This window comes from Manacus vitellinus, unplaced genomic scaffold, assembly GCF_001715985.3.
Source record: "Manacus vitellinus isolate BGI_N305 unplaced genomic scaffold, ASM171598v3 scaffold_34_pilon, whole genome shotgun sequence".
Lineage (NCBI taxonomy): Eukaryota > Metazoa > Chordata > Aves > Passeriformes > Pipridae > Manacus > Manacus vitellinus.
In genome coordinates, this window is record NW_021940488.1 from 6509711 (window position 1) to 6536371 (window position 26661).

Sequence of the window (26661 nt, forward strand, 5' to 3'; positions counted from 1 at the left end):
TCTGGGAGCAGAGGAGATCTGGGAGCAGAGGTAGCCCTGCTACCTCTAAACACAGAGGATGGGAAGGAACACCAGGAGGAGAGAATTATCAAGGCTTTCCTCACAGGAAACTTCTAAGGAGCCTGAACATTTTCAGGAATGTCTAAGCTACCTGCCCCAAGTCTGATGACAAAAAGCACTTCTGTAAATCACCTCTGCATTCTAGGATTGTCTCATTCACATTTTAGGCAGAAAACTGTGAGTTAGATCGAAAGTAATTTATTAGTTCTGAAGTTACCACAGTGTGAAGACTGGTGAGAACATCAGTTGTGAATTGATGTAGGTCTACTTAAGCCTGTGGAGCTAATCTCTGTGTTTTTGTATTACATTGACAGAGCTCCTCAATGGTTTTTTTTTTGGCCATATTTAAAGTAAACAATAGAAAAAAAATGAGCAACCCTTATCTTCAGATGTTTATCTGGAATTACTGCCCTACAGCACGCAGGCGAATCTCTTAGGCAAGCAAGTCCTTTCATTTCTTAAGCCCTTTCTCTCTGTGTACCAAATTCAGAAGAATCAAGTGTTTATTCATAAATCACAGACAAGATCTGGACAAAAAAATCCAAGCGTTACTGAAATGAACAATGTGCTGGACATCTACAGATACTTATTAGAAAGACAACATAGAATGCTAGCTCTGCTGATATTGCTTTTCAGCATAGCTTTCGAATAACGATTTTTTTAGAAGATAAGTTTGATCTGTAATTCAAATCACACTGTATCTTTGATTTGCTACCCCCTCCTCCCCTCACACTCCTTTCCCTCCTCCCTCCCCCCAAAAAGCTTTATATAGAGTGGCTGGAAAGCAAAGTAGGAATCTATGCAGACACTATCCATCACATTTCTGTCTTAATTGAATGACACCAGAATGAGATCGATAAAATGTAACAAGAGACAGCTTTGCATTTCCACACTCACTTATTCTCCTTCTCTATTACTGCCAGCCATCACCGTGACCAGAAAGCCTAAGTATTGAGTCTGAACATTGCTGCCAAGCAAGCTGTTAGTATATGAATAAACTTGTCAGGAAAACAATAAAACTTACAATACTGGGAAAGGCCAAAATGTCAAAAGGCCGCTGCGAGCAGCATTAAATATGCTGCTTTTAAAGTTGAACTATAGAAACATATGAAGAGTTTCTAAATAACATGGGCACTGGCAATTCTTCAATATTATTCCCCCCATTCCCCCAAGACATGTCTGTGTGCGTGTGTGTGTGACCGTCTGACATGGAGTTGTCGTGACCTCTTGGCGCAAATCTGCAATTTCGACAATAAACCCAGACCAGCTGTGATTTCCCTATGTTCAAGGATTCTGAGATCCCCAATGCATTATTGATAACCTCGTTGTTGTGCTAAAAGCAGGGGCTGACGCACTCATAATCCCAGACTTTTCCTGAAAAGCTCCAGCTTCACATACCAATCAATCATGAGAAATAAAATGAAAAAGCCCATTTCAAACCAGACTACATTTTGAGTATTGCATCAATTTCAGTGTGCATCCTAAGTAAAAATCTAAGCTTTTTTCAAACTCGTCTTTTTTTCTAACCTTCAATTATGATGATCTTCTACTCCTGACCTTGTAAGGGTAATGTTAGATTATCAGGAGCATAATTCCTATGTCAGCTTTGGAGTCACATTTATGTTTAAATTCTATACTGCTTTTGTAGCTAAACTCCCAAAGCAGAACTAGGGCACTAGGTATTCTGCTAACTGCAAAGCAAGTGAAACAGATAACAGCATTAAAAACCCCACAACAACAAAAAAGGAATAAGTTGCATCAAGTGAATGTGATAAACAAGATGAATTATAAAGACAGGAAGAGGAAAGAGTTAAAATCAGTAAAACTGCACAGGATACAGCTTTAGTTATGCATAATTAGAAAGCTACTGGAATCTGAAAACACAAGTATTACAATTTTCTAATGTCAGTTTAGTACGTAAAGAAATGCTTAGGCATTGCATCACAGGAAATGTTCTCTTCATGTTTCAAGACAGACTGTCATATTTCAGCTTGAAACTCAATTAGATATTAAACAATTGCTGTACAAGTACAAGCACTTCTGCCAGGCATTATTAAAATCCAACTGATGAGACACTTGGCCTCTTAGCTTCAATACATAATTCTTCATGCCTGGTTGACTATGTTGCATTGTTTCCTCATTATTATGTTCATTCTCAGTCTTAGAGCAGCATTTCTTTTTCCTTATCTTTTCTTCCTGTAGAAACAATCAAATATGACTTGGCTGGAGGTAGGAGGCTGAGACTGACTTCTCAAACTAGAAAGATTCCTCAATTCATCCCTGTTTAATGAATTTAAGCACATGACAAATTTCAATTCATATTGCTTTTTTTTTTAGAAGGCATATTTACACAGCAGACCCAAAGGGAACTATTTTTCAATATTATACACAATTTACGCCAAGGACATAAAATTACACTAATGATCACGAAAAAGGTGGTATTATTGAAAGTATACTGAAAAAAAAGTGTATATTCTCATCTTTCAAATCAGTATCTAAACTTGAATTATCAATAGAAAAATTAAAATAAATGAGATTTTTTAGTTTAATGACTGTTCCCTCAGGTTAGACTCACCCAGATCAACAAGGACTTGTTAAGACTAATACATGTTCCTTAAAAATCACTGTTGAAAAGCTGAAAATAACTAGGGCGTCACTGAAAACTTCCAATCATAGAAATCAGAAATGAAATATCTTGCACCTAGAGTAGATGATGCCTTATTAGAATATGGTCAATGTTAAACATCAGCATCATATAATTTGACAGAAAAGATGGCAACTGAAGGGAGGTAAACTGGGAAAGTCTTAATGCCACAGCTTCAGAGAAGTCATAACACCACAACTTCAGAGTATCTACACAGTCAGTGGAAAAAAAAAAAAAAGACTACTCTGAAAGGGAAAATTGAAAGAAGGATGCCCAGACTGCCTTTGGAAAAGCCTAGTTTCAGTACTCAGTTTGGGTAAATGAAGTGTGATGGTGTGATTGCCCCTCTGGAGCACTTGCATTGCTGTGGAGGGCAAGCGGATCTAACAGCACATGTTTTATTCTGGTGCCCACTCTAGGACAGGGAAAACATAAAATCTTCCCTGTACAAAAGGGGCAGTGCAAACTGGGAGCTGAGGGCAATAGGCTTCTTTCCCTTCTCTTCCCTTGCTCACACCAGTGGATAAGAACCACAGACAAAAGCTGAAGAAACACACCAAGTATACACTAGGTGCCATTTATCACAAATGCAATTTGTATCACTCAGAGATAGCTCCTAAGGAGGCTAAAAGAAATGGAAGGTAATTTTAAGCACAAGTATTTACTTCACTTTTAAGTCACTATCAGAAGATTCGGGATTTCCAAGAACATCTGCAAATTTCACCGGGTTTCCATAAGAAGACAGAGCCTTCTCCTCAATCAGTTCCATCCATATGGTAAATTTCTCAGGGGTTTACAACAAAATTTTTTATCGACTGAGTCTATATTTCACCACAAAACATTAAAAAAAATACATCTTTTAATTTAATCCATCATCAACATCAATTTACAGAGGTCTCGTTTTTGCTTCCTAATAACCTACACCAATGAGTTCCCAACTGTCACTCCAAGGTCATCTTTGTCAGGGAAAGCTGATCTCACAGACCATGCCCATGATCAAAGAAGTGTCCCTTCCCCTTCACTGGTTTTCACTGTGGTTTCAGTGAAAATTGCAGTGAATTTCAGAAAAGCATCATAAATGGCTGATCTAAAGGCATCTTGAGAAAGACCACATTACTTCAGGCACTGAGAAGTGAATGCTGTGGACAGATTCTCTGGCAAGATTAAATTCACATTTTTACAACACAGACTGCCAAGTTTTTGCCTAATTCTACTTATTCTCTTTTTCCATTACTTGTGAGGGGAGTTCATACTATTTACCTGAGGTTAACTTATGTACCTATGATGAAACCCAAAATACCTAAGTTTAGGACCTTAATTCTCCATGTAGGCACTGCAAAGAACTATCTACTTCCCTCCAGCAGTCAAAATCAAAGTAAATAAACTTACATAAAGGTTTGAAGTCCAGCAGCACCATCTTCTTCACATTCAAACAAATCTAAACCATAGACATGCAGATGAGAGAACCCACCAGAGTTAGGCATCAAGGTCTTCCTCAGACATATTTAAACACCAAAGGATATTATAGGCAGCAAAAGCAGAGCTGCCTGGACAGCTGGTGTCCCCTGATGTCCAGGTGAGAGGAATCTCCTCAGGTCCACAAAATCCCTCACGGTGGAAACCTCCCACATTTCAAGTGTCAACAAACTCTCAGCCTTACTGGGAAATTATTAATCTCTGGTCTCTTTGCAAATGCAGAAATCAAGTTTAGGTGACCTGTGTTACTGTACGAAAAAGACTTAAGACTCTTCACGCACACACACATTCCCCGGTGAGGCGCGTTTCAAGTGAACATGGCGTGAAGCTGTGGGTTACCCTCTTCCAGTTACACCCCTGTAGGTGAGGGCCACGAAGTTCACTTCAACAGGCATCCAGGAGACAACAATCTGTCAGAAGGCCACTGCTCCAACCCCTTCCCCTGCGAGGCACCAAGGGATTGGGGCAGGGAGGCTGCGCTGCAAGGAGCAGCCGGCGCAGCTGACGAGATGTAGAGCAGCTCCCACCGATCCCACACGGAGCCGTGTGAACTCGAGTCATGGCAGTGGTTTAACGCTCCCCTGACATATCTCCCTCCACATCTATGATGGTCCAGAGCTTCATCGTGCCTGAAACCAGGCCAGCCTGAAGCTGAGAGCCTTTGCACTGTGCAGTTGCACCTCTGCGGATCAGGAGGAGCGTGCAGCACAGCCTACAGGGATATCTGAGCAAGTACAGGTGTCTTACTGCAGTCTGGACACCTCTCCTCATGTGCACTCACACATAGCTACAGTCAGAGCAAAGATCTTAAAGTACACAGAGGTGCAAGAAGGGCAAAGAAATAAGACAAGCACAACTAGAGCAGCTAAGGGTGGCAGGTGGGGACACAGGGAAGCACTAACGTGTATTTTTCTGGGGCAGTTTTCACCTACAAATGCTTCACTAAAAGCAGCTCAAGATGTTTTGCAAAATGCTGTTCTTTTCTGGTACACTTAAAGAGCTACAGATTCTCTTAGCTGCCTTCAGAATACAGATATTTACCCATATTTCATTCCAAACACATGGAGGTACAAGGCCTCAGTGGAAATCAGGGATAGGACAGAGTTCAGAATTACTGCTGCGTTGGGACTCTGCTACAAAGGCAAAGTTTTCATAACTGAAGCATTCTTTAAAAAATAAAATAAATTTCCTTCAACAAATTTAAAATAATTCAACATGCCAAGAACCTTACTTCACTATCTTTCTTTAATCCAAGAAACAGCACTTACATAACGGTAAAAATTTCTAGTACCATATGTAAATTTTCACTCTCCTTTTTCTAAAATCTACTGTTAGTGGGGAACAAGTTTAAAAAATTACATCAAAACAGGTATGAATTTGTTTATAAAAACAGTAATTCAAAAGATTTATCTAAATAGTATGCAACCATGATTGAAATGTTAATACATTTATATATCTTATTTTAAAATTAATTTTTATGCTTAACTCATGACAAAAGATGACAACAACCACTGTAAGGAATAATAAATCCTATTTTTGAAAACTGAATATACCTAAAATGAAAGATAAATAGAACTTGACCAGCAATCACAAAGATAACATTTCTTCATTGGTACGATCCTCTACCAGTGGAGGATCTACTGTTCTGTCATTTTAGTACTACAGCATTAGACACCAGAGAAAATAAGTATAATTTGTGAAGCTATAAAAGCTTAGAAAATATTTCCTCCTACATTTTGAAGTCTTTTGGGTTTTCAATATTTATTTTTTTTACTAATTAATTCTTACGAGGCCATCAGTACTCCCTTTCAATAGTCATTTGATATGTAGCTCCTTTCCCACTTTGGTATATACTTTGGCCTATGATATTCAAAATATCAAATTTTGTGACATATATTCATTACTCTTTTTTTGTTTTTGTTTTTTTTTAATTCTTAGGAAACAGACAAATGCACATACAAGTTGGCTTTTGACTAGTGCTTGTAAAAATTAGAACTGGCTTTTACTGACTGCACCTATTCTAGACTTTAAAATATTTACATAGCATTAAAATAGTTTAATCTGGAAAACATGGATAAACACTGTTCTGTACCAAATACCAGTGTCATTAACAGGTGGAAAATATGATGACAAATTCTGTGGTGTTATTCTAGTCCACTGAAATAGAACAGTTTTGTCAAACACACTGTAAAATAGAAGGAGAGAAGGTAAGAGGGGTTTAATTGGTAAAACACAACGAAGTCTAGATTTTGTAAAGTAACTGCTGGGTAAGTTACTAAGGAGTACTTTGATATGAAAAACTAATGTTTTACCACATGAATCAATTAACACATTATGTTACTAATGCATTCCTTCATATCAAACTGACTTCAAGCTCTTGAACAAATAACATTTATATTATTTCAGGAAAAATTATGCCAGAAATCTGTTTGTTATCACATTTTTATAAATCCTACCAGAAATCTGTTTGTTATCACTCTTCTATAAAGCAATTATTGCATACACTGAAGAAAAAAGTTTACTCCAACACATTACCACTAAGAATATTTATGGAGAAGGAGAAATACAGAAGAGGCTTGAAGTTAATAATGTAGGGCCATTAATTAGCATCAAATGAAAGAAAAGCAATAAAGCAATTTTGTCACCAATTACTGACAATTTGCCTAAGTACAACCATTAATTTTGGATAATATAAACCCATAAAATTAAGGGAACAAAACTATTTGAATCAATATCCTTTGCTAGTCTCTTTCCACTAATCTAACTACTTTCAGGAGTGTCTAAAGGTTTGAAACCTTTAAACGCCATAAGAAAAATGGAAAAACATATGGTTATGATTTCCTACCTAAAAGTTGCTGGCTTTTGCTTTGGGGCTTTTTGTCTTTTTTTTTCTTTTTCTTTTTTGGCTGAAAATAAGAAAAACGAGGGCGATTAAAATTGTAACTTTTGGGAATTACCAGAGTCAAAACATTTTTTCACTTATGGTTTCCCTACTGTTTTAGGGAGCTTTCATAAAAGAAAGCCTGATTAGGGCAGACAGGAATACCAATGTTTAATAGTTTGATTAAGAATTTACCAGACACTATTAACAATTTCCTGACGCGACATTAACATCAGGTGGTGACAGGGGGGCGTGAATTCTGTTTTTGCGCTGGGATATGTTGCGAGCCTTTCCCACTTCCAGTCTCAAAAAAAAAACCCCAACAAAACAACCAAAAAAACCCAAACCACTAGCAACGAACCCCTCCGGCTCTCATTCCCAGCAGAATTCCCCTGACAGGCAGCATCACCCACTGCCTGCCATTGGCGGAGGGCGATGGCCCTGCAGATGTGGCCACAGCAGCCTCTCCTCACGCGTCCTCCCTGTGCCCCAGTGCTTCGCGCCGCTGCCTCCGCAGCACAAGGTCAACCCACTGTACACAACATTTAATCGGTACAGCTACTCAGGAGCAACCTATCCCCCTGCCCCAGCCCTGCCAGGCACAAGCACCGGGCGTCAGGGACGGGCTGCGCTGATGTTTTCCAACGTCAAAAAAGCAGGTGACGTGTCCGAAAGCCAAAGGTTTGCAAAAGTCTCCTAAGCCTGGGGATGAGTTTTATTAAGGAACGTACTTTCTGGGCTGCCTTCTTCCTCAGCACTGCTATTGGTCCTCAGGAAACCGAAGCAACCCTTTTGGTAGATATCGATACGTATTTGGGAAAGAAAATATAAGCAGCAAACACCTCCGTGCCTCCCAAAAAGACTCGCTGAGGAAACTTACAGCGTTTAATCAGCATCCATATCAATTCATAAACCTCGGGTGCTAGAGTACAAATAAACACTCTAAAGGGTTTTAGCTGCAAGGAGATAAGATCTCTCCCTGGGGAGACGGCTAGAAACTGCTCCATTGCCTTTGTGCAGACTACTGGAATGTGCTTGCTTTTCATTTCGGTCTTTGTGTCTGGCACTCAGGCCTCACAGGCAGTGTCTTAAGCCATGCAGGGTCAGGGCAAACAGAGAACTGCATTCATGGACAGATCAAGTTTATGTGAGAATCTGCTCCTCCTGTGCCCTCAATTTCCATTTGAATTGTTAATAAAATCTCAGCCTGAAAGCACATGATCCCATCAGTGGGGAAGTCATGCAGAGAATCCTCTAGCTCAGAAAAACAAAATTTCTTTATCTTTTTCATCCTCCTCCCACATTCGTGGGAATTATGCCATGTAACCCCCCTCCTAAAGTAGCCCCCCCCCTTCCCCAGCACAACACCTGATTGCCAGCCCACAGCTTGCACCAAAAAACAGGGGGGGGAAAGAAGGGAAGAGAAAGCAGGGAAAAAGATGCACAAGCAATGCTCAGCAAAATCACAATAACTGCACCTTCGTAGCAGTTTACAGATGCCCAGACACCTTCAGACAAAAGGAAACACAAATATTTCAATTTTTAAGTTAATTTCCAACAGCTGATAACACTGTCTGCAAGACTTTCCCACAGCTTTATGACACTGCATGAACTACAGGGCCACAGAGATAATAAAAGGTCACACATAAAGGAAAGAACAGAGCCATACCCCAATTAACTTGGTCTCCCCATGCAAAAATTGTACTGGAACAAGAGCCGATATTTGCTGCAGGCACCAGACATGCATCTCCTAACCTTGCCACGGTCTAACTGGGCCTCTTGTTTCTTCTGCCTTTGCTTCTTGCAAACTGTTTTAATATTGAACGCTTTTCAGAGGGATGGGCTGATGAACGAAAACATGAATTTCCTGCTTGCCCTTTAAGGTGGGTTAAAGGGGGTGCTAGTAATCAATTACAGAACAAAAAGCAAAAGAGACACTAAAGATTTTACAAACTAGATGTCTTAAAGTTCACATGCTGTTTTCCAATCAAAGCATCCCTTTACTCCTTCCTCAAAACTGTGTTGTTGAGGTTTTTTTGAAGGTACAAAGCAATAATAATACAACATTGAAGTAAAATCTGTGTAAAATACAACAACAGAGATTTATGCAGTTTTCACTTGTTCTTTAGAGCAGCACATCAACCCCAGACAAACAATAACTGCACTACGTACGCAATGGAATTTAAAATCTTGTGGTTCTGAGTTTTGGATGCTCCCAGTCCTGGCCTCCTCTCCCTCCTCCTCCTAGTCAATGGGGAAGATGTTTCTGTTTGCAATAATCACTGGAATGAGAAAAGTTTTAAGGCTGAAGCTGTGTCTCTGGGACCAACCCTGCTCATCACTTCACTCACCAAGGCTCCTCTTCTGCCCAGTGACCTCAAAGGACTTGCTCCTTGCAGTAAATACAAACTCCCGGAAAAGCAGATAAGACCTTTGCCTGCCTATGAACAGTACTTGGCTGAATCATTACTGAATAACATTAATCAAAGAAAATAATTATTGTAACAGTATCTCATATACAAAAGCTGATTTAAAAATAATACAGGAATTTGAAGGTTCTGGAGGCCTAAGGACCTGCTGGTTCGGACTGAGTGGGATCAAAAAAACAGGTACACAATCCATCATATGTAATAATCATACCAACAAAGGATATATCACAGCAGGTGTTGAGGAGGGACATTGCTGTTACATGATGAAACTGTTTTTGTTCTAGTCTTGATTTTACACATTTTTAGCTAGGGCTGGTGGAATTTCTCCTTGGGAAACACAGCCAATGGATTGAGCCCTTAAATCTGTTCACCAGGTGTCTGCAAATAGGTCACGGGTGTTATTAATTACTCTGTTAGTCACAAGTCCTTGAGCAGTGTATGCAAACATATTTGACCCTATGACACAATTTTTAACTGACCGATACGAACAATCACTATTCGTTATTCGCGATGCGTGACTGGTCACTTAAAGCACAAAACCATGCTCTTTTGGGCTGGGTATCCCAAGCCATGTAGAAAAGAAGGCCTTTTCTGTTTGTTAATTCTCCACAAATGCTTGCAACTGCCTGAGGAGTCTTCTTTTGCATCAGTTAAAATGCTTTGTTCAAATCAGACTTTCAGTGCAGCCATTCTTGCAAAGACTTGTTGCAGATTGCTCTTTTCCCCACCAAATCTGTGACTGGGGAACGTGGCTGTGACTTCATGCTATAGATACCTGGAGAGCTGCTGAGGGAGCAGAAGATGAGCAAAGAGCTTCCTTAGATTTCTAGAGTTTACATCAACATGTGCACACTCACAGAACACAGCAAATGCCATGTGGAATTTACAATTTCAACTTATCATTTAACCCTCTGACAGGATTTTTACAGGCCTTCTTGCCTAAATGACCTCCTTCTTTTCTCCCTGATGTCTGAGTATAAACTCAGAGACCCTCTCTTGTGTTTTTTGGTACGGTCATTCTCTCCTCATTCAAATACCTCCTTAAAATTCCTTTCTCTTGGATAGCTTATTGATGCTCACTCACATTTTATGGATACAGAGAAAGCTGCCATATCAGACCACTAAATACAACAACTGAGAGCAACTGCAGAGCAGAAGAATGTCCTTTCATTAACTCCAGACCAAAACTTCAATTCACTGGGCATATAGGTGCAAGGAAGAGGAGAACATCCTAGCAGGAAGTTGCATAAAAATTATGTATCATATATATATATATATTTATATATATATATATGTAAACCCCCCCCCCGTACAATGTAGAGTATGTGTCTCACTATTTTTCTTTATCTGCATCCATTTGGCCAACAATAACTTCAACTTAATCTTTTGTACTCTGTGGGAATTTCTATGAAGACCAATAGAAATTGTGTGGTGATAGAAGGACCTCATAAGGGTTTTTTTAATCAAAATACCTGTACTTTTGGACAGTACCTTCCTACATATATATATCCTTGGAACTAGATAAGAACGTGAAGTCCCGTCAGTAAACATTATTTTCATCTCTTTTGAAATAACTCTCATGGCTATTCCCTCAAAAGAAATTCAGGGCTAAAATCTGTTGTCTTTATCCAATTTTGAAATAACAAGTTTTAACAGTTCTAATAGGCTTTGGCCATAAAATAAATCTAAGGGGAAAGGAAAAGAAAAAAATGGCAGAAAATTAATCTCAACCTATAAAAAAACGGAAGGTGGACTAAAATATAGGCTCTGCTAAATGATTTGGTAAAGTTCACACTTATTTTCTCCCAAGAGATTAAAGTATCCATCTTGCAAAGCAGATCATGAAAAAGCACAGTAAAATTTAGCACATAAACTTGCATCTTCCAGGTTCTAGCTAAAGCCCTTAACTAAACAGCCAGCCCTCCTCACTACATTACCTTACATATACATGTTCCATGTACAATACATATTCTTAAAAAAGTCAAAATAGTGAGGTGGGTTTGTTTGATTTTTCTTCTTTTTAACGTAAGAGAACACCCTAAATGTCCCTATCAATAATGTAATACAATTAAATTATTAGAGTTAATAGATTATTTTTTCACAAGAGTTTGATATCAATATCTTAGCAACTAACCGGTACTTCATGAATCATTAGACTGTTTTCTATAAAAAACCGAGATTTACAATGGGTATACTCCAATAAAACATCAACAAAATAAGGCTTATCCACTAATTTTAAATAATACACCTATGATATTCCAATAACATTCCCTAAATTCAACATTAACTGCTATTTTTTCAGGTAATAAGCTGATAAACAAAACACATCCGTTCTTAAGGAACTGAATGTAACCAAAGCACATAGTCAACAAACTTCCCTTTCAACAAAATCTAAAGCATTAAACAAATACACACAGAAAAAAACAATGCTACCTAACTCCTCTCCTCTTAAAACACACACTTTTTCCCCGTCTCAAGTGCCTACAGAAGCAAATTAGACTTTACTGGAAGTGGTTGTGAATTTTCATGAGTTTTAGAAAGCATGTTCAGCAGCAACAAAGCCAGAGCCACCTATCCAGGTCGTCCTGATCTTGACCGCTGTGGCCCAGGGCTGACTTGCCCTTCCGTGGGCTTTCTAACTGTGCCAGGTTATATACTGTACATATAATGTAAGCAATGTGATCAAGGAGGTGATTTAAAATATTAATTTACATAAATTTGAACACATCTCTCCAAATGAGATTACAGACTTAGTTAAACCACACTTTCACCTTCCCCCTGGTGAGGGTGTGCCTTTGAATGCCAAAACCTCAGCTATGCAAGCTTATTTTTTATTTAATTAACCAATATAAAGTATACCTTGTTGGAGAAATAACATCTACATTTCTTTGAGTTCTGGCACTAAAAACACAGCCTAACTGTTGCTTTTAAAAAGGTATTCATTAAATCATTAATCGCACATCATTTTAAAGTACTTATCAAAACTTACATTGATGACATTAGAAGTAGATGTTAAGGGGTTTTATTCTTCTATAAACATTCTACGTTACTTTCTGTATAAAGGTGGAGAAAATTATCTTCCTATTAGGGAAGCTCATACCAGGTGACATTTAGAAAAATGTTTGACAGCAAATACAATAGATTTATTCTTTTTCTAACGAGTTTCAAGTATGTTTAAACCCCAGGATCTTATTTTACTAATTTTATAAGTCCATTAAAATACCTAGAGGACTGCTTGGGGTGAAACCAATACCAATGCATCTGTGAAGCAGCCAGTCACAATCCTAGCTGGCACAGTCTCAAACACTGCCAACCAGCCCGAAGTTGTAGAGGTGTAAACCAAGAAAACCCAATAAACCAAAGGAAGCAAGCAGGATACCCATGTTACTCCTTCCTGTTCTGCATTTTAGCTGCAGGACTGCTCGGAATAGGAAGAGCAAGGAAGAGCAAACAAGTTCATGAGCACCCTCACCGCTGCATCTACAGAGTAGGGTCATCCTATGCTTAAATGTAGGGTCATCCTATGCATAAACGGAGTCTCTCTGCTCCACCAGTCTGATGTAAATTGGGAATCTTTATTTCAGTGGTGATGTCCAGCATCTCTAATGTAATGGGCAGCTTCATCTGATATGATCAGGTCTGGTTTAACAAGTGAGCTTCAGGGATACATACAACTAACAATTCTATCAGCTTTTTCATTCTCTCAGTTCTCATTCCCCCTTCTCTGCTGGGGATGGGCAGGCCCTGCACCTGTAATGTATCGATTGTGTTTGCACAACAAATAAAGTCATGGGCTTCTGCTGGCATTTACCTGGTTTGTCTTGATCTAGGAAGCACGGATGGCAGTGGCAGCAAAGACAGAAGCACACCTTTTGGCGCCTGTGCTTACAGTTTCCTACATATCCCAGGCACACCCTGATTGTGTTTCCACAATTCTCCAACTTGGCTAGGTGTAGTTAGCCATAAACCTGCTACATATGTTGTTAGATTTACTCTTTTTTTCATAAACAGTTAACCTTTAGAACAACTAGTAAAACAAAATGTGCTGTTTCAAGTCACACATTCCTCTATGTTTCCAATAACAGGACAGTATATTTTCTTGTAGGTTTTGGGGAATGAATGTGTCAAAAAAAAATCAGAACTAAATCTGAAATCTAAGTTTAGTTCAAACATCTAGTAACTTAGTTAAATTTATTACATACCTATTTATCCTTGAGGATCTGGACCATGTTGAAGACCAAAGAGCTTTGAAGGTTTAATTTTGAATGATAGACACCTGGCACAAGGTAACTTCCTACTGTCAGAGGCCCTATGCAATTTTTAACTTCTGCTATGCTGACAAAGCAAGATTAAAAATCTGTGATGGCATAAAGAATATATCCTCAATAGTTGAGTATTTCCCCACCTTTAAAACTCTTCCAAAGTGTTAGGGAGTTCTGCACTATATGCTATTTATTAGATAAAGCAATTTCAAATTAGTTCATTAAATTATCTCAATATTTTCAGCTCAAATCAATATACATTTATAGTGAGCAGTGACAGATCTGGGATACAAGGAGAAGGATAAACAGCAAGAGCTGCTTATATGGAAGAGAAGCACAGGGTAGTTGGGTGATTATCAACTGAGACAGCTGATATAGCTGGTAGGGTATGGAATTACTGAAAAAATTGGGTCTTACGACACCTGATGGTCTTCAGGTACCTAGGTGAGTATAGTGGGTGCTCAACTCAAAAGGGGTGACTTGCTGCAGCAAAATGTTAGAGAATTCTGGTTTTCACTACAGTTTCTGACATAAAAAACCTAATGTATGAGACAGCAAACCCTGGAAAAGAGATTTAAGCTTATTTCCTCTGGATGCTGCTCTATGGCCAACTAACTCCTGGTTTGTGTCCAGATGTCTCCTGTGTCAGCAGCACCACAGCAGCTGCTACCAACTGAAGGGGTCAATTCCCCTCCTGCAGGTGACAAAATCCTGCCCAGCTACAGAGGTGCTTATCAGGATGGCTAAACACATGATCATGGGCAGCTTTACATCACAGGGTTCTTTAAGGTTACCAACAGGGATCTGCTTCACAATTCATCTTTGGGGACATAAGGAATCTCTTCTCATGAAATAACTGAAGGAGTTTCTGTGATAGTAGAAATTCTATAAACCTGTGATTAAGGCAGTAGTGAGTGAAGTTAGTGTATCTAATCAAAATTGGACTCAAAAGGTACAGTAGGAAACAAGATTAGGCGATAAATCACCTTTCATTGCAAATTTTAGAACGGAAAAGAAAGGAGAAAAAAATTCAATAAAATCTTCCAGATGGATAAAAGCTCAAGCAAACAGGAGTAATAGTCCAAGAAATGGTTGCTCCCAAATTGCATAAGTCAAAAAGGGCACAAATCTGAGAAGTTAAAGTAAATAAATGTGACTAAAAGTACATAAGATTTTAAAATTAAATCAGAAAATCGTATGTTTAATTCTGAAGGGAACAGTGTGTGCCAGAATATTGAGTTATACATCGCTGTATTGAAGAGCAGGTCAAGATCTTATCAGCTCTATTATGAGGAATGTCAATAAAAGTCTGCGTGATGATAAAATGTTTAATTAAAAATGAACATTGTGCAACAGATGAACTCCTTGGATTATACTGAAAAAGGAGTCAAATGTATTGCGCTCTCCAAGTTACAAATTGCACTGAATCATTTTTCCTCCATCAAACATTCTTATCACTATGAAATCTTGTATAAAAAATGGATTTATTTATACTAGGTTCTTTACAAATTAGTTTAAGATTATTTACCTACAGGATACTTCAAACACTTTAACATCTGGGACAACTGTGATGAGAAGAGCATTAGGATCTTGTTTTCTTGGTACTCTTTCAGGTGACTAAGTGGTTTGCTTTGGCAAGTTAATTAACAAAGCAAAGGATTAGTACTAATTCATGAGTATGAAGGAACAGGAACTAGCAAGATTGAGTATTCTGGTTTATTATTTATATAATATACATGTACACAACATGACTGCCCTAAATATCTCCCACAGCTCAGTAGAGAAGGCAACAAACCAGGAAGAGCACACACAACTAAATGCAGCAATACCCACGGTAAACAGACATCATGCTCTTCCCTGGTGAAAATAATCCTACCCCCCATCCCCTCTGCAAAGTTAACCATCCCAAACACGAGGAAGTGCCAAAGCTAGGATAATTATCTATGGGAGCAGTGCCTCAGCAAGGCATTTCGAGACAGAAAATCTGCTTTGTACATACTTGTAAAGGAATGATGCAAAATGCATAAAATGGTAAATTAGCACCGTAGGAATAGGCAATAAATGGTTTAACACCTTCGTGGCCTTCCCTTCTGGCATAACTAATTATAACAAAGTATAACGGAGCATTTGTACGGACACTTTGGCCTGAACATGCAAAGAGAAGATTTTTAAAATATCTCTACCACTCAGCTTCAAAATCCCAACATAAACAGACACTTGAGCATACACATATATATGCACACATACACTGCATAAACTGTGTACTGATGTAATTCTAAAAACCCAGTCTGAACTGGAAAGGATTTCTAATGAAAAGCACTGTGAGTTTCCTAAAACAAGATCCACCAAGAGAGCAAAACTTCCAATAGGAGCTGATGAACCTGAGATACCGAAACAGTGAAATCAGATATTGGATGAGAGCACACTCAGCATTTCACATGTCCCTTTTTTTCAAAAGCAATTAATCCTCACATTAAAAAATATTTTAGGGTCAGAAACAGCTTTGATGTAGCATTCATGTTTTTGCCAACCAAAATTTATCTTCAGACGTCATGCAACTATTTTAACATACTCTTATGCCTGCTCTATACAATGAGTGGAATACAGAGCAAAGTACTCTACACATCAGCTGATAGAGAAGCAATATTATATAGAAAATAAGAATTTTGATGCCCTGCAGTAAAAGGGTTGGTAAGTTATGAATGGCCTGTGGGCGGTACATGCTCCAACAGTAGGAGCGTGAAAGAGTCTATTACTAAAGCAAGAATAATTCCTTTCACTCATGGACAAAAATAAGCCTATCAAATCCAAACAGTTGATAAAGGAAAATCCACAATACACTCAAGGAATTTGCAGTCATAGAAACTGGTGATATTAAAGAGCTATTAAGTGATCTAGTTCATTTTGTAGCCATCAACAAAGCAGAATAGTTTAATATTACATCTTACCTGCAGGATTGCCACCCTATCCTTTCTGTAATTATTCTGAAGTCCTTTCTCTTTTTATCAGATACTATTTCCTGAGAGTCAGTCTATAATTACCGCTAACAATATGCCATATTTAAAGGTAGAAAAATATAGGTATAGAAACATGTTTTCCTTTGAGTATAGGATCCCCCAAATAAAGTACAAATAAACTTCAATAAGAGAGAATTATTACCTAAGAAGCAGATTTGGTAGCAATATTAAAAACTAAGTCCTCAGAGGAGGTCTAGTTAGAGGCATGAACAGAACAAATCTTTTACCAGGAGCCAGCAGAGATTCCCAGGGTCATGGCCTAGTAGAATTTGAGAGAAAAACTCCTACTGATCTCAATGGAATATGGTCCCCATATTTTATTCATAGTATATCACCACAAATGTAAACTACAAATGAAGCATCATGAGGTGAGGTGCCTATAAATTCATAATGTTTTCATCCACTGTAATAGCCAAGACCTCTCCCTGAACTCCAATGGAGGCAAATTAGTTCCACATGTCACATACCAACCGTAATATTTTCCCTTACACTTGGTACACAATGAGGGGATGCAGTACAGCATAGAGCAATTAATACATTTCTTTTTGTGAAATAATGCATGACAGAACAACTCAGAAAAGATGTCACTCACTTGAAAGTGGTGAGTTGCTAGCCCATGAAGAGTATAAGTAGAAAAAGCAATCAAAATAAGATAAATTGAGCCCCCCTACTGTCTAACATCCTCCTAGTTGTTGCCTCGCTTGCTTCATTTCAACCCTTCTTTCCTTACAGGTCTCCAAGTACACCTCACATCCAAGATCACATCTGAATCTGAGATTACAACCTATCACGATCCAAACTGAATCAGGTCAAGTTGTATCGTTTCCTGAGGGAAACTATATCTAACATATAGGATAGGAGCGCCAAGCATAGGCAACTTGTGCATTTTGCATACCCTAGGGTATCCTGCCAAGGGCTCAGCTGCCATTCCAGATGGCTGTGGGTCTATTGCAGGGTTTGTGTCATATTTACCAGTCCCATGTTTAAGTAACAAACTTTCACCTCAATATGTCTTTTACCACCAGTGAGAAAATATTAAACTGGAACCGATGTCATTAGGCTGTGTCTATTCATTTCACTGCACTTGGACCAGAGATGACATATAATAATAACAATAATAAAAACAACAACAACATTAATAATAAGCAAATTTTCTCAAAATCACTGTCATTAAACCATTCTGTTAGGAAACGGCCTTGGTTATGGAACACTATTTAAGATCTGTTCTTTCTGATGACACATGCACAGAGGGACAACACAGTATACTTGTAGTCACAGGTAACAGTCACAACATTCCAAGAATGCTTTGGAACAAAACTGGGAGACTAATGAAAGCTCATAGAACATTGTAGGACAGTAAAACACTTGGATGCATTAATAGCTTTGTTCAGTAAAAGAAGAAGCCACTAAAACCAATGACAAGTCAAGGTGAAGTGAAATCTGGATCCAGCACAACACTGTTTTCAGAACTGCTCCCTCCATTGTCAAGCTTCTAAAATTACCCTGCAGTACTCCAGGATTTGCTAATGAAGGGGTCCTGTCCCTATTTCCTGAGCTCTAAGCTTTTCATATATATTCTCTTCTTGCTTTCCTAGCTCAGATTTGCTCCATTCCATTTTCTGCAGCACCACGTTGAGGAAACATCATATCCACTTGATTCTTCTGCAGATGTTCCAATAGTCTTTAAAACTACAAGCAATGAATTTTTCACATTATAGAAGTTACTACTATCATAAAGAATAATTAAATAAGTCCTTTAATTTCTTAGTTTCTGTTGCTGATTGCGAATGGTGGGTTTTGCCGCAGTGAAATGGTGATACCTTGAAAATATCTTCTGCCAGTAAATTTAAAGGTACAACCAAGTAATAGCAGCAATAGCTCTGAGATTACTAATGTTGTTCCAAAATTTGGAAGACTGGGAATACCTGTTTGACTTAATTTATATTAAAGAGAAAAGCGATTATGAAGAACTTCATCAAGCCTCATGGGAAAGAAATAAACCTACCTCATTCCACGAAATCTCTTCCGTTTGCCAGTACTACTCAGTGCTGCATGTGGCATTACTCAAAGAGTGGGATATCACAGCAGGCAGAAGTTTTCATCTACAGAAAATGTTACCCTCCAGATCTGTAACAGAAAGACAAATCACAGTTCTTTCAGAAACAAAGACTCTGTAAAAACACTCCACTGTATAATTCCAAGATTATCTTTATATAATTCATGCCTATTAAGTCTGATGTTTCACAAGGAAAAAAACCCAAACATTAAAAAAAACAAGCAAAAAACTCCACAAACAAAACAAAACAAAACAACCCCAAGTCAAACTAAAACAAAAAACAAACAAAAACAAATAAGCTTCACCACTCCTCAAACTGGCAAACTTGACTTCTAGAGTACAAGCCCATGTTTTATGAGTTATGCATCTACGCATCATCATCAGTAACCCCAATTCAGTTTATAAATATAAAAAGTGCTTTTCTTTGAAAAACTGATTTTTGCCATTTAGAAGTAAAGACATTGTTGCTTTGGATTATAAGCTTTCTTGTATTTGCCAAGTATCCAGTATACAATAGAATGTTGAACATCATAGTAACAGTTTCAAAATATATAGCAATTGCAGAAGTGTGAAATAAGCATTGTAGAATTAGACTTCAGTGAACTAAAGAGGTCTATGTATGTCCAATTGATGGTCGTATTATTGTTATTTCATTAATTTTTCCAATAATGCATTAACCAAAGTGAAAGCTGACTTCTGCTCCTAAATCCACATGGACTTGAATGCAACCAGTATGAACACACACAGAAAGGGAAAATGGAGAAGGAGAAGTTGATTATTAAAGAGCAAGTTGATACCACAAGAAATACAAATGCTATTAAACAAATACAAACTCTATAAACATTATTTTCGAGCATTCTCTTTTCACAGGCATCAGCAGATTTTGAGCCAAATTCACAGTGGTTTGCCAACATGCAAAACTTCAATACAGAGGCAATAAAGTTTTCATAAGACTAATCCTTTATTGTATAAAGGACAAACAACTTCATATCATTCGTACCATCTTGGTTTGGAGCATCAGAACCTCACTGACAGTATGCAGACCACAGTTTAAGTATATTATTTTAAGACAAGAAGAAAATACCTTGCAACAGTGTCTTTCTGAGTTTGAAGTTCTTTTAGGGACTGAAGACAAAAACTAGATATCTTCAATAATCTATTCTGAGAAGATTGTAAACCAAGTGCCTACCTGAAGAATGTGAATAAAATATTCTTCCTTATAACTCTCCGAAGTAAATATCAGGAAGGGGAAAAAAACCCCAAACTAAATGTTATGGTACTGAGATATTACATGCTAAATGCTATCACAGTTCATCTCTTGGATAGGGAATGAGAATAACCACTTAGTTTAGGTAAATGGAATAGGAACAAATTACCATGAAATATCAATGCCCTGCACCAAGATAAAAGATGAAAAGATAAAAGAGTAAAATATAAACAGTTAAATAAAATCTTCAAGCCCTAAGAATTCTGTAGATTGAACCATTTGCTAAAGGTTCTGCAGTAAGGTTCTGCTCACAGCCAAGGCCTAACTTCAAACAAGCTGCTGACCCAGTCCTGTATTACTTGTTCTCTTTCATACATGAAACCTCCACACTCTGCCCTCTGGGCTACACCTTCTCAGCCCTTCACCAGAGCAGCCCCTGAGGGACTAAAGGCTGGGATTTTTCCAAAATGTGCAGAAAAGAAAGGAAGATCCCTTGTCTGTTAAAAAAATAAAATTAAAAAGAAAATTGATATAAAAAGGAAAAGAGGATATTCTGAAAACTTCATGCTGAGCAGTGCTGAACAGCCATCCCTGTCTGGACAGACATTACAGTGCTCTTCCCCTTTTCCAAGAGTCAATGAGAAAGAGTCTACGAAGTGCCATCAGCAGATCTGGTATTTCTGAGAGACAAGACTTCACTGATGGAGAGTAGGGGGGTACTTGGAGTCCACCATCTACTTTGCTTTCAACACAAACTTTTCCTTATCTAGATTTGCAGAAGGCAGACACTATGATAGTATGGTAATATGAATAAAGAGGACGAAGACTATTCTGTTTGATTTTAAGGCATAGTCAGATTTTCGTGCAGCAAAAATTTAGGAATGTGAGAAAAAAATTACAATCTGTAAAGTTTTAAAAAGTCTACAATCCAAATGCTGAAATTTAGCAGATTCAGATTGTGAAAATAGTGTTTTACATGAATTAACAGTTGCTCTGCTTTTATTTTTGTAAATTGAAACTTCAACTCTTCCTTTCTGCTCTTTATTTTTAAAATAAATACCAATTTCTTTCACTGAGCAAGACGTAGGTGGCTAAAGTATTAGTCTTGATCTTCAAGGCCTCTGAAGTTAATTTGAGAAGATGCAGCTAGTCCCAAATATTTGATAATTTTTAGAGTGGAGCTCACAAATAGAATTCTGAGGTTTTCAAACATTAAAAATATTTCCTATTTGCACTGAGAGAGGTCACTCCTTTCACGTCAGAGTCAGAAGCAGAAGCTAGGATTCTTTCCTAAAGGTTTTTGAGATAGTGTAACAAATGGAAAAATAATAAATTATATATGACACCTTTTCTAGATTACATACTTGATTCTATACCTACCACAGTGTCAGTGTTTAAGCTGCAACCAGGACACACAGTCTAATGAAAAAAAAAAAAACATACTGATTTTCAGGACTGTGCCTGAACAGTGGATATTTTTTTTAACTTCTCATAAAGGACTGATAACTAAATAACTAATCTGGTAAAGATATTAACTATCTAAATACATTTATTACCTTACCCCTTCAGCCTTTGTATTTCCTGCATTATATTAAAGAACAGTTTATTGCTATCACTACTATGGTTTAACATTTAGAACAATAACCAAGAGTGAAATGTTTCTTTTGCTGAACAGAAATTAAGTGGGAAATTCACAAAAGTAAAAAAAAAAAAAAGGATGGAAAGCTCCTTTTGCAAACCTTGGGTCTATTCCCCTTTTGAAAACATTTGTTGCCATTCAGTTTCATGACAGCAGATTAGTACACAAAATAAAGTTTGAAATTAATTTGAAATGAATTTTTCACCAGCCACAGTTCTGGCACAGAGCATTTGTCACCACAACAAACGTGTACTAGAATTAATCTTCATCCTGTAGAAGGCTTCCCCAGCAGCTTCACACCAGAGCAGATCACAGAGAATGATCAGATTTATTATCTATTTATTGATATTCCTGAGGCATTTGGATGGATTGATTTGGATATGCTACTCCTTAGACATACTAGATAGATTACTTAACAAATTTCAGAGCAGCTGCCCGTGACCGGCTCAATATCTCACAGGAAGTTCTTGCTCACACAGACCCATCACTTGCCAGGAGCGTGTCTGTTTTCTGATCTACAGCTGTCTTCTTGTGATAGGCAAACCAGAGCACCAACAGAGGAAGTTAAAGCAGCCTGATCTTGTCCTTTGAATTTAGACTACATTACTAGCTTAATAATATGCTGCTTTGCATAAATACTTTGAAAGATCTCTGTTATTCTACTGTTACCTTAATAGTAAAAGGAAATGTGTTTTCAGAGATGAATCATTCTTTGATTACCGCTTTTTGCTTTTAAAAATGCCAACTCCTGACAAAATGGACAGCCTTCTGCAGCATGTTTCAGTTTGAGCTGTGGAGCAGAGCAAAAGGAAAGACACTTGGTAACTTTTTAAGAGTTTCTTTCTAGGTGATAGAATCTAGTAACAGAACTTGAGGCTTACCATGGCAGCTTCACAGCCTGGCACAGTTGTTCGTTATCCATGCAAAATCCATCCCACCTTCTGAGGGAAGAAAACTGCCCTCCCTGCAGATCTCATCCTACTGCCTGGTGATGATGGGCTGCTCCTATTTTAGCATTACTCAGGAGTCTTTATACTCAGAACTGTAGGAGGGCACCTTTATCAAGGAGATGTTGCCTGTAGAGGGGCTAGATTTCAGCAGTGTTTCCTTCCATCCTACTATATTTAATTTAGAAGTCATGCCAACCACAGAAGAAGAAGGGCAACACTGTTGGATAGTTCCTCCAACTGGTTTTTCTTATTTTAAATACAGAAATAGAACTACTAGGCCAGCTGTTCAGACATGTGCATGGAAAGGTCAATACACACAAGCCCCTTTTCAAGAAAATGCCCAAACTGCCAGTCTTCAGGTGATTCTGGCTACATCTCAGTACTGAGAACCTGATGCCCCTGCTATGAACGTTTCAACTCTAGTCTGATTCTGTGGTTTGAATCCCTGACTGGGGAGTATCTCCCACATTAGTTTAATCTGAAATGAAACTGGTTCACATGCTCTCAGACACAAAGTACAATCATGAATATATGATTTTTTTCTGCAAATAGGTTTCACACAGATCCATATGAACTGGTTCTGAAGTTGGTGAAGACTTTGTCTAACCCTGAAGCCATATGAGTCAAGAAGTTGAGAAAGGTGGCTGAATTATCAATTAGATCATACTAAAAGTGAAGGTAACAACTACACTCAGAAAAGCTTATTCACTGAAAATATTTTCCCCAGAAAATTTAGACAGATTAACTCAATACAATAAAATAAAATAAAGAGTGACTGGCTATTAAGTAAGCCTGAATATTTTCCATAGTACAAGATAACAGTGCAAAGATAAATTTAGATATCTAGAGAGAGACAGAGGTAGCAAGTATTTTTTTTCTGTTGGCACTATGAATAAAAAAAAAAACAAACTGCTTTTCAGTAAAGAAAACTGTCTTCAAATCACAAATCTTTTCAGTACGAGTTCTCTTAACTAAATTATGCAACTAACAAAAAGAAAAAGGTTATGAAATCTTTGAGAACAAGTGGTCTTTTCCACAGAATAAGATGGACCCTAAAGGTAAAAAAAAAAGAAAAATGAAATTGAATTTACTCCTTATGAGATATTTAAAAGTCCCTCTACAAAGTCTTCAAAGTTGACCTTAGAATGTTTCATATCTTGTTATGCAGATGCAAACATTTCTGAAGAACTAGAAATTTAGAATCCACAATTCACTGTTTTCAGTGGTAAAGGAACAATAGATCCAACCCAAGCATGCAGCGATTTTCAAGGAAGCCTGAAGTAATAAAATGTTCAAATTACTTTTAAATTCAATGGGAGTGAGACTTCTAACTCCTTAAGGCCTGTTGAAAATACAATCCCTTACTTCCAATATCCTGAAACCAAAGAAATTAAAATTTTGATAAACCTTCTGTGAATTAGTAGCTATTGATTTTGTAAGGGTTGATTAAACTTTCTTACTAACTGCCTCCAGAATTTTGCAGTAGGAACATTAGCACTCATTTCCATTTTTCACAAATGTCAATTCTGTCTGACACTGTATGTTATTCAACATGAAAGATATCTGGAAAATAATCCTGCATAGCAGTAGGCTACAGCATAGAAGTGATCCACTGAATGCTACCAACAATGAACCAGTAAAAAATTAGTTCAACAAGTAAAAATACAAGCATTTTTTAAGAACATATTTTATAAAGTAGAAGTTCTCTGTTTTCAAAACAGAAAACAAAGTTGGAGATTTGCATCCCTGTCCTGTTCATGCACAGCAAGAGGCATTCGTGATTCCAGCCTACCAGCCATTCCAGGATGAGTTCTCCCGTTCCCATGTGCTACCTCCATGTGCTGCACCAAAAGGCACAGAAAGCCATGCTTCTGTTGCAATAAAATGCAAAGGCAAAATTAAACAACACAAAACTATTTTGTGAGACTGAATTATTGGCTTTCAGCCAGCTCTAGGGGTCAGGACATGACCTAAAACCACGAGCAGCTAAAGTCTAATACTTGGGAAATGAGTCCCTGCACTGCCCCACAGAACAAGTCCAGTACCAGCTCCTCTTCTGCCCAAGGCAGAAACAGTCCATCCTTGACTTTTCCCTTATTACCAGGCCAGCAAAAGGCAATTTTATTTTAACTTCTCAGAAGATTTTAGCCAGCTGTAAACCATTTTCACTATTCATAAAGCCTGAAGACCCCAGTTTCTGGTTGGGAAGGTTTTGTGCTCATATGGGATTGTGCAGGAAGAGATTTGGTGTTCACAGATCTCACTGGGTAGTTATGTGTGGTTACTCAATTAGTACTTTTGAGAGTTGTGAACAACTAGAACGTATGAAGCTTGGGGATTTCTCTGTATAAGCATTAGAGTTGGAAAAAGAGAAACTTGTGTTTGGTCTAATAACGAACAAATCTCTAATAGTAAAGAAATTCTAGTATTTCAGTGCATAAATATAGAACAGCACTACTTGTTTGCATGCAAGGTCAATTTTATTCCTTTCTTAAATATGGAGAAATGAAGGCACTGGAAAACTGTGCAACTTTCCATCAGTAAAACAGGAGGTATTAACTAAAGCCAAGATTCCTAATGTATGTGCATCCTGCCTACAGCTGCCTTCCTTGCCTTTGCTTTCTCTGCATGGCATACTGTTTTTGTCCTGCAAAAATCTCTCTTTCACATGAGACCTGAAACCCTCGTCAAACAAGGTACAAGCAGAAAAATGGAAAGGTCTTAAGAGGCCACACATAATATATCCAAACATGAAATGCTCCAAGTTTATAGACCAAAGTAAACATTTTAGAATATTTGTAATCAGCATAGGGAGTCTTTTATTGCTTTGCAGAAATCTACGCCAAGAAAAAATTGCAGCTCTTTTATTTTTTAATGACGCAGCGTGCTGTTAATTTGGGTGTAACGCCAAAAAGCTCCACAGTGTTATTCAGGAAAGAGTTGTATAGAAACCCCTCAATGCCTTAGATAAAATTGAATCTGAATGGCTAAACCAATTTGAAAATAAATCAATTTAAAACTGATTTTGTCCACAACAGGCAGTTTTTTCACAAATATCTTTTACTACAACAGAGCTACTGGTGACATCCTTAAAACCAATACATTTATTCTGTTCCTGATGCTGCACACAAAATATGAACACCTTTCTGGTACTACTCAGACCACAGACAAAACAAATGCCTGAATCCTTCCTCTTTTGTTGGCTCATTCCCGTTGTTTAAAACAAAGTCCATCTCAAAGCTAGGCAAACACCTTGGAATTTCTCCCACCCTGGCTTCTTGGCTTTTCATTAAAACCATCCTCTCTCTCACCTGTAATTTTTAAGGTCATACCAAGGCTCCACATACAGAATCTCTTCCCCCCTGGCCTAAATAGATCAACACTGGTTTGAAATCTCACCAAAGAAACGTGTATTCTCTTGCCTTTTGTACCCAGGTACTGCATATACGGGGTGGGAAGGAGGAGGGAGACAGAGAGCTGTAGAATGTGACTAGGAGGTAGATGAGAGGCAGCCACCCAGCCAGGGGTACAGGGCACATCTCACTCAGCTTCTCCTGTCTTGCAAAATACTTTTTTTACCTCTGTGCCCCAGAGAAGCACCTTTCTAGACAGTTTTACACATGTTCCTACTACTGCAACAAATGACTGACTCCACCTCAGAACTCTAAACAAATGCTGTAGGGAAATACTACTTCTTTACTGGAAAGGTGCTTTCCCATTACAAGAGGCAGCTACACTGCCCATCATTAAGCAAAATTATTCAATGCAGCCTGGCTCCTTAAGCATAATAAACAGAATTACAGTCTGATTTCATCAGCTTTTCAATGTAGCAATTGTCATTTTTATAAATATACATATATATATACACACATACACGTGTTCTTTATTAATGTCTCCCTTGTCATTAGTTTTAAATACTGTCACACTCCATCACATACGTGCTGTGTACATATAGCCATTACTCCTCTTTTATCCTTTTAAGTTAATGATAAGCCTGAAAAAAATTCACTCTATCCCAGCATACACATGCATTGCACAAG

At 37.9% G+C, this 26661-nt stretch overlaps 1 long non-coding RNA gene across 1 annotated transcript in view; it reads right to left on the reverse strand.

Annotated features, from left to right (window-relative positions):
• Positions 1-26661, reverse strand: part of LOC108640461 — a 116817-nt gene that overhangs the window by 50612 nt on the left and 39544 nt on the right. The window contains exon 3 of the long non-coding RNA XR_001921195.1: positions 18775-18896. This is a non-coding gene — a long non-coding RNA (uncharacterized LOC108640461). The remainder of the gene's footprint in view (positions 1-18774; positions 18897-26661) is intronic.